Genomic DNA, 8,689 nt, shown 5'->3' on the forward strand with positions numbered 1-8,689 from the left:
TTAGGCACTTCCATTGCTAATATTAAATATTGTTACTTTTGGCGAGTTGACAACATTGCCATGTGTGCGAGGCCCGAAGTATTGTAAAACATTTTGTTTATACAAAGGCAAACTTTGTCAAGTAAATAACAATCAATAAATTTTTACTTCACCGTATATAAAGCAGCATTATTGAAAAGCGTTTCCACTCGTTCTTTATTACACCCGCGTGTTTTTCACTCGTTCTTATTACACCCGCGTGTTTTTCACTCGTTCTTATTACACCCGCGTGTTTTCCACTCGTTCTTATTACACCCGCTCCATAACGTGAGAAACGGCATCGACATTTGCTATCAGTCGCATGGCATCATCCCGAGATCAGCCGCTCGTGGAAGCGTGCATATGCAAGCAGTGATGGTATAGGTGGCCGGTGATCGCTCTGTCGCAGCCCCGGTGCTTTGCACGATTTCATGTCCCTAGGAATCTCGCGAACTGAGGGTACGCTGTCAACCTCGAGTAATGGATGACATCCTTGGCTATAATGGAGGACGCTGCTCAGCGCTCACGGATTGAGACGCATGGCTTTATTGCCGTGTTGATGTCATGGTACAGCGGCCTCTGCTGCCTGGCTTCTCCTGAGGCTTGGCTCGGTGCCTTGTGTTTGGCATGGGCGTCGAATCTTGTACCGTATTGCTATGCAAGCATCCAAGCTCTATGAAATCTGTGGTCAACTATCCGCAATCTGGACTTTGTGATCCGAAAGTCACAGTAAAGCTTTTGAATTTGCATCGTAAAGTAGGAGCAGTTTTGTGATGTGTGGGCATCGACGTTAGCGGCGTGTTGTGATTCGATCATTAAAATTGTACCACGAAATTTTGCATTTTTCACAGCTGTTGCACAACTTAAAAGGCCATTATTAAACTTTCATCATAAGTTCATAAAATGTTTCACGTTTAACATAACATTTTGTAACATTTTTCACTGTCGCGTATTGTCTACAGAGGGAACTGCTCTCGTCGCACCTTGTACGCAAGAATCCAAGGCAATCCACGAAACTTGGCAATGAGCTTATTTGGAGCCTCAACAGGTTCTGAGTTGTTCATTAATATCATTGAGAAAGCGGCGTGTCAGCGACAGTTTCAATTAATTGCAGCAGCACTCTAGGAGACCAACATCTTCTGCATGGCTCCAGCCTACATCTGTACAAACTAAACAAACATTGTTGCACCGAGACAAGGTGTGAGCAACACCACACCAAATGTTTTCTCCCATGTAACTTTTCACACACCTGCGAAGTTTTTGTTTACAATAGCCGTAAACTATATTCATCATTCAATGCAGTGTTAGTTGATTGAAGGGTGAAAGCATTCGCTGAATTATAGGTTCCATGTGTTGCATGTGAGCCAGGAAGGATTGTCTCACAGTTGCTGGTTCGGAAATTAGTATTTTCAGCCATACCCTGAATTTAATTTTGCCCGACCTACTGTGCCAGGAGTATTCTGTGTGACGTTTCCTGTCACAACAAAGGCGATTAGTTTGACGTACACGCATGCATGTTGTGAAGGCATGGCAATACACGAGTGTGTAGCGTGCACATAGCATTCTTAGAAATGGCTGAGACTTAGTCTAACTATCCAAAAATCGATGCACTTTTTGCCCTTTGTGGGCTAGTCACTATTTGGACAGTATGATCCATTCATTTTCCTGTGTGCAAGTTCATTTGAAATTTCATTTGAAAGCCTCATCGAAGCTGAGTAGCTGTGAGGAAAACGTGTCTATAAATACGAATATTAACAACTATTAAGTGAGTCACAAAATATCTTGGTATTTATTTGGACATTAGCGCAGGGGAAATGACGTCACATTGAAGAAGTCGAATTTTCACACCACGATATCAGGCTAATATATTCCTATTATTAGGTCTTGTGTATGCTTTCTATGCATACATGATGTAATATTTTTAAAAACTATATAGGCGCTAGTTTTCGCTGCAACAAATTATAAACTTTATCTTAGGCTGTTTTTAAAATAATTGTCATAAGTAATTGTTTTAGATATGAAAAGATAGAGTATGATAGAAATCTAACGTAAGGTTTTGGCAATATAAATATTTAAACTATACATTTTTCCATTGGTGTGCAGGTAAATTACTTCTTTTGGACTATAATTTTTCTTCGGTCCTCAAAATCGTCTCCAAGTTTTGAACAGCTAAATTCAACAAATTCTTATTTTTGTGTTCCCAAAAATGCATGAAACATTCCTCGCTGTTGTATGTTTCGCAGCCCGACCAAAGAATGGCGGGTGGTCCGCTATAGTTTGGGACATTCCTAAGGGACTCAATTATTTATTGAACCGCTACATTTTATTTGGACTTTCGTTTCGTCTCAGATAAATCGACCATACGGACCAGCTCTACGAAATGTCCAGATTATCGCTTGTCCACAACCGCGGTCAAGAAAAATGGACCACTTTCTGGTCTGGGAACTGGGATTTTGTTGATATTTGTAGTCTATTTACAAATGATTATTGGCTAACCTAAAGGTTAACCTACTTATTTGTATTTTTGGGCAGGTTTATTACTCTTGGTGGTGGAAATAACTGAAGTTTTGTGGTTATTTGTTGGTTTTTGCTTCCCAATTTTATATTATTTACTCGTGCGTTTCAACATTACCAAGATGTGCCATAAAATGTTTTTGAAATTCACATTTTTGTGGACATCTCTTTATCTATGGTCTTGTATTTGCTAGTATGAAGGTTCGAATTGACTAATCGACCGGTTACTTTTCAATGAACTTTTTGATGCTAAACAACTGTATCGTGAAAATTAAATAATTTAAATTTGTCATTTCGCTGCTTTTACTTGGATGTTCGGAATTTAAAAAGTATGAATTCAATGTCATCTATTAACTAATACCGAAGTGGGTTTCTTAAATTCGGCTGTATACTGTGTGCATCAACTTCATGTTACACCCGTGATAATCTAAGACAATCATAAGTTTTAATAGGTTATCCCCGAATTCTTTTTAGTGAAGGACTTGAGACTCGCAATATTTTGATCTATGAAGTCTTCAGCGATGCCTCGCTATTGTTATGAATCGGATGTTGTTATAGTTAAAGAATAAATGCTCCTCAATGTGCAATAATTTCACTTAAACCCTAGTTACGTATTATTCATTTGAACATTTTTTTTCTGCAGATTTGATTTGAGTCGAGCTGAACTGTTGATATTTTATCGAGCTTGCACACTATATAGGCGATATATAATTTATATAACTTTTTACTTTGTAGCTTGTTAATTTTAAAATTGGAAGTCAATAATATCGATTGTTAACTGCTTATTTTTTAAGGCTGATCATTCACCGTACGTACGACCACGCTAGTCAGATCGCATGAACCTTACCGGTGACGCATTGCACGACTGTCTCGCAGCTGTACATATTTTATGGTTCTTTGTGTACATATTTCATGGTTCTCTCAACAATATGAACATTATTATTTACTTTTATTCTCTTTTCTTATTCTTTTCTTTTACTCGCTTACTCGCTCTTGTTTGCTTCCCTTTATTCTCTTCTCTAACTCTCTTCTCTTACTCACTTCTCTTCCTCTCTTCTCTTACTCTCTTCTCTTACTCTCTTCTCTTACTCTCTTCTCTTACTCTCTTCTCACTTACTCTCCTCTCTTACTCTCCTCTCTTACTCTCCTCTCTTACTCTCCTCTCTTACTCTCCTCTCTTACTCTCCTCTCTTACTCTCCTCTCTTAGTCTCTTCTGTTAGTCTCTTCTCTTACTCTCCTCTCTTACTCTCCTCTCTTAGTCTCTTCTGTTTGTCTCTTCTCTTACTCTCTTCTCTTACTCTCTTCTCTTACTCTCTTCTCTTACTTTCTTCTCTTCCTCTCTTCTCTTACCCTCTTCTCTTACCCTCTTCTCTTACTCTCTTCTCTTGCTCTCTTCTCTTGCTCTTTTCTCTTGCTCTCTTCTCTTGCTCTCTTCTCTTGCTCTCTTCTCTTGTTCTCTTCTCTTGCTCTCTTCTCTTGCTCTCCTTCTCTTGCTCTCTTCTCTTGCTCTCCTTCTCTTGCTCTCTTCTCTTTCTCTTTTCTCTTGCTCTCTTTTCTTACTCATATGATGCTTCAAGTTATCTACTCCATTTAACGATTCATTCCGAGTTTTCTAGCTGTTGTCGCATTTTGTTCCGTACTCGTATTTTACTCTAGAATTAAAATTTAAAAATGACGTACCTGCATTCGTCAGGTTTGAATAGATTTTACGATTTCGAAATATTATTTGACGTCAGCCTCGCAATATTTGATAGGAGGCTAATGGCACACGCGGATTCAGACGACAGGAGGTCAAGCGCTCCCTAATTGCCTTCACAAAATTCTGAATTACTTGCGTGCGATAGAAAAAGATTGAGTTTAAAAAATCAAATTGAAATTTGCGATGCACAAGAATAAATTGAAACCTCGTGAGTTTCGTCTTTTCTACGCTAGAAAAGGCGCTAACATTTCGCTGGATCCGAGACACATTTCAATATCAAATGTATTCTTATGTTTAATCTTACTCTAGTAGTGATGCATTTTTGTGTGGGGTGACTTTTGCTTTTTCTTTCTTAGTGTCGAATTCGTATTTGAACTGCTAACGATATAAAATTCGCCTAACGTCATTCTAGCTCTGAAATTACTGAATTTCTAACGTTGTAAAATTTTGAAAATGCAACAGATTTTCCGATGGTTTTTGCCGCATTTAATTCGAATGAATAAATATATCAGCACGTAAATGTGATAACATATGATCAAACAACCGTCTTGTGTTGGACAAGCCGCCATAGCTCAGGGGCAGAGCACTAGTCTCGTAAACTAGGGGTCGAGAGTTCGATTCTCTCTGGCGGCAGGATAGCTTTTAGACGCTCACTAGTCGCTTGAACATCTGTGTCTCTGTACCCTGACTTACTCGAGTACAAGTGTTGCATGTGTCCAGGAGCTCTACTGTGATTGCCGGATTTGAATCTGTCAAAATTTGTCGCCTGCTGGCTGATGCCAAAATGACATTCATATTTATTTTTTCGTGATCTGTTCCTAGTTTTCAACGTAGAGATTTGTATTATTTTAATACAAAGTTAATTCTCTTCATAAAATAAATGTATCGATGTTTAAGGTTAGCGTTTTACCTCAGATGGTAATAATTACCTTGTATCGTTATGGAGTTAAAAAATTGAGACAATTTTGATTTAAGTTGATGTAAACTTCAAGTCAAGGTGGCCAAAAATATTTGATATCGAGTTTAGTAAGTTAATCTATAATGAATATTCAATCGAGAGGCTGATATTTTATCAAAGACTAGCTTCAAAGTCCAAAAATTTCTGTCCACTCTCGTCGATCGCTGCGTGTGTAACGAAACATTTATTAGATTAAAGCAATGTAAATAAGAAAACGACTTAAATTAGTTTATTATATTGCGATTTATGCATTAAAATTCTTCCTTACAATTTGTAGCTCTAAAATATTTGAGGTAATCAGTGTTAAAGAGCTCACATTTCACCTCTTTGTTCAGTATTGTACATTTTACTGATAATATCCACTTATTATTCCACCTAAGTGTATAAATATTCATAAAGCCGCACTAATGACTTTCTCTGATATATCGTGAGTGCCAGAGCTTAGTGTCGCATCCGCCACACTCTCTATCTTTAATGAATGCGACAACAGAACAGGCCTATTTGCTCCGAGTTTTGAAAGTTGACTTTTAAATATCACATACTTTTTAAATATCACATACCTGTAGTTAATTAATGCATATTTCACCTTCGTGAAAATAATTTTTCTCAGTGCTGAATCAATTATTCAAGTGCATGATGCGGTAGAAATTTGTACAATCATTACAATATTTATAAGCGAACAATAAATATATAACGCGTCACTCTCAAGAATTTATAACCTTGCCAACTTACCATTCATCAATGCATAAGATAATGTCAGTGAATCGTCGAGATGCTTCAGTGTTAACTATCCTAACTAAATATTTATAATTAATTGAAATATTTCTGCTGATGTGTTTTACTTAATGAGCAATGCATGATACAAAAAATTACTTGCAACCGATGGATATTATGCCGCCGTCCTGAAAAAAACAGCCTCAGCATCTTTCAGGAAAATTATTATTGATATTTTTTGTGAGCAGTTCTCCATCGCCGCGTCAGCGTTGTTTGTATTTAACGTCAGCAGAATCCTTGCAGGAATTTAATCGCCTGATAAATCATCATCTCTAGTTTGTTTTGCTGTGTTTTAATGTATACAGCATTAACGTCGCGTAGAACATGGTGTGATTTTGCTCTCTGTGAAGTGTGTTTATTGATCACACATTTTTTATGGTAACTTTCAGGTCTTCATGCACCCTTGAAACTTTGATCTCTGACCGTAATGTAACGTAATGAAGCATTAGTTTGAACTTCATTCACTGCCACCATGCTTCATTACAATTGGTAAAATTACATAGTTTTGTTGAATGTGAGACGTTCATCTGTTGTAGCACAATATATTTGTGCACGCATAGGAGCTTTTGCGAGGCTCCAAGCCCCCTTAGAGCGAGGCGACATCGTTACAAGTCGACTTTCCCTGTGTCCAGTTTGCCAAAACAATTCACAAACACAAAGGATAAACGATGGCTCGATTTTCTTCTCTGTACAATAGATTTTGGTATGAAAAAAAAAACACTCCAACTGTTCAGGATTTATTCCAATTTATTCAAGCATTTGCATTTATATACGAAATAGAAATGCAGGCTCGCGATGGTGGCGGCGTTCCTGAATATGTATTTTACCTGCGGTATATATTTTGAATCATCAAAAGTTTGATGAAATATTGCATGAATAAAGCTTCATTGATCTTTCCTGCAACGATTAATTGAATTGAATTTTTCTGCTCAGTTAAAGGAATTTGATATGCTGCATCTAAAAGTCTTCCAATCGACCATTTTGTTGGAATTTTTGCGCGGAAAGGCTATTATTATGTGCTTACATATTTTAAAAGACAATGATTTTGCGCTCTTTTGAAATATTTTTTATATTTTAAAACAAAAAATCCTAAATCACGCTTCCATATCTATCATTCATTTAAAATTCATAAACAGAAAGCAGTATGTAGTTACATTCACTTTAAACCAGGCTTACATTAATCTGAACTACAGAAATAAATAAGAAGGAAACCGTATTAAGATAAACTTTCAGGACGATTGAAATTATATACTTTATAATAAATTTCTTCGATTCTGCGAATTCTGTATTTATTTATTTACCAAAATCCCTAACTAATCAAAATTTGTTCGGATTCTAATACGTGAATGCTATTCTAGACATTTTAACATTGACATTTTCTATTTGCATCATTTGTTGTATAATGAGAAGCGCGTGATTCTCGCAAGATTAACACTTGACGATGCAATCTTGAAAATTGGCTTTTTTTGCTTTATTAGAAAGTTTTCATACATTTTTTTCTTACAAACATTGAATTTGCGTTATACAGCTTCAAATTCACCCCTTTAAGTTATTTGGAGACTGCTATGCTCAGAATAGTTTCATGGGAGGCTAAAACTGATAGTTGAAGTTCCCAAGACTCACAGTTTACCACAAATGCGATACGAGTTTTTTTCGGCGAGCTGGTGAATATTCATCACGTCTTTTGTTGAGAGCACATGTTTGAGCTTAGGATATCCAAGCTTGTTTTCAAGCTGCCTTTAATGTAAAGGGAAAGCCGCTCGGTGTTACCGCGTCTCTGGTTTCGGTCAATGAGACTTAACTCGAACGATTACGTGTCAATAGAGCACCCAGGCTGCGATTCTGCGTCTGACTCGCATGAAAGTGCCATCCAAACGAGACCAGTTTCTAAAGGTACCATATGAGATCCTTCTCTGGTGGACGGATTCCATGGAAACCTTGACGCTGGATGCCGCTCAGAGGATGTAAACTTCTTAACGAATTATGGATCTTGTAAATAAACCGCATGAGTGAGACACAATGGCTGGACGTGTACACTGTACGGTGTACAGTTGAAACTTGACATGCAGCTTGTAAATACGTTTTCACTGCATCTGGCTACAAGCACTGAAATCCATCTTGTTTTATTTACCTTGTATCAGGTAGCGGATAAATTTTGATCGATTCATCTCTCATTGAGTGAATGCGTAATTCACGGCGGCTAAGCTAAAATAACGAAAATATTTAAAACCATTCCAGGAGGCTGTGACGACCATCGAGGGTTTTTTTACTGAACGATGCCCCAATTAGTTCGAATTATCTGGATAAGAAAAATTAAGAATTTGTTTTGAATTTTCCTGGTTTAAGAGATGCGTATAACCATTTCAATTTCAAACTCTTAATAATAATTCCCATCACACCTTAAGCATTTTGAACCTATATATGCTTCTATAAATCTCTGAAAATTTCAGATAATTATCATTATCTGAAAACAATTTAGTCTTTCCACAAATCTTTTTTAAGATATACTTTCAAAAGTATTACGCTTCGTTTATAACAGTCATAATTGTCCCAAAAAAATTCTAAATGAAGTTTAGGCAACACGAAATTCGGAATTTTTGCGTCCCTTAACTTGCTGTGGTGGGCGGCAAGTGCCTCAGGTAAGCCTATAGCAGACGTCACGCTGCGGCATGTGGTTAGGCCCTTTGTGTAGCGGTCAACCTGCGTAGCGTTGAGGCGACGTCTC

The 8,689-nt window shown here is 37.3% G+C and overlaps 1 non-coding gene across 1 annotated transcript; it reads left to right on the plus strand.

Moving 5' to 3' along the window:
- The first annotated feature begins 4,793 nt into the window (after positions 1–4,793).
- Positions 4,794–4,865, plus strand: Trnat-cgu. The gene has a single exon. It is a non-coding gene; the product is annotated as a tRNA-Thr (tRNA).
- Positions 4,866–8,689: the final 3,824 nt, after the last annotated feature.

The sequence above is a fragment of the Hyalella azteca genome, unplaced genomic scaffold, assembly GCF_000764305.2.
Source record: "Hyalella azteca isolate HAZT.00-mixed unplaced genomic scaffold, Hazt_2.0.2 contig4943, whole genome shotgun sequence".
Classification (NCBI taxonomy): Eukaryota; Metazoa; Arthropoda; class Malacostraca; order Amphipoda; family Hyalellidae; genus Hyalella; species Hyalella azteca.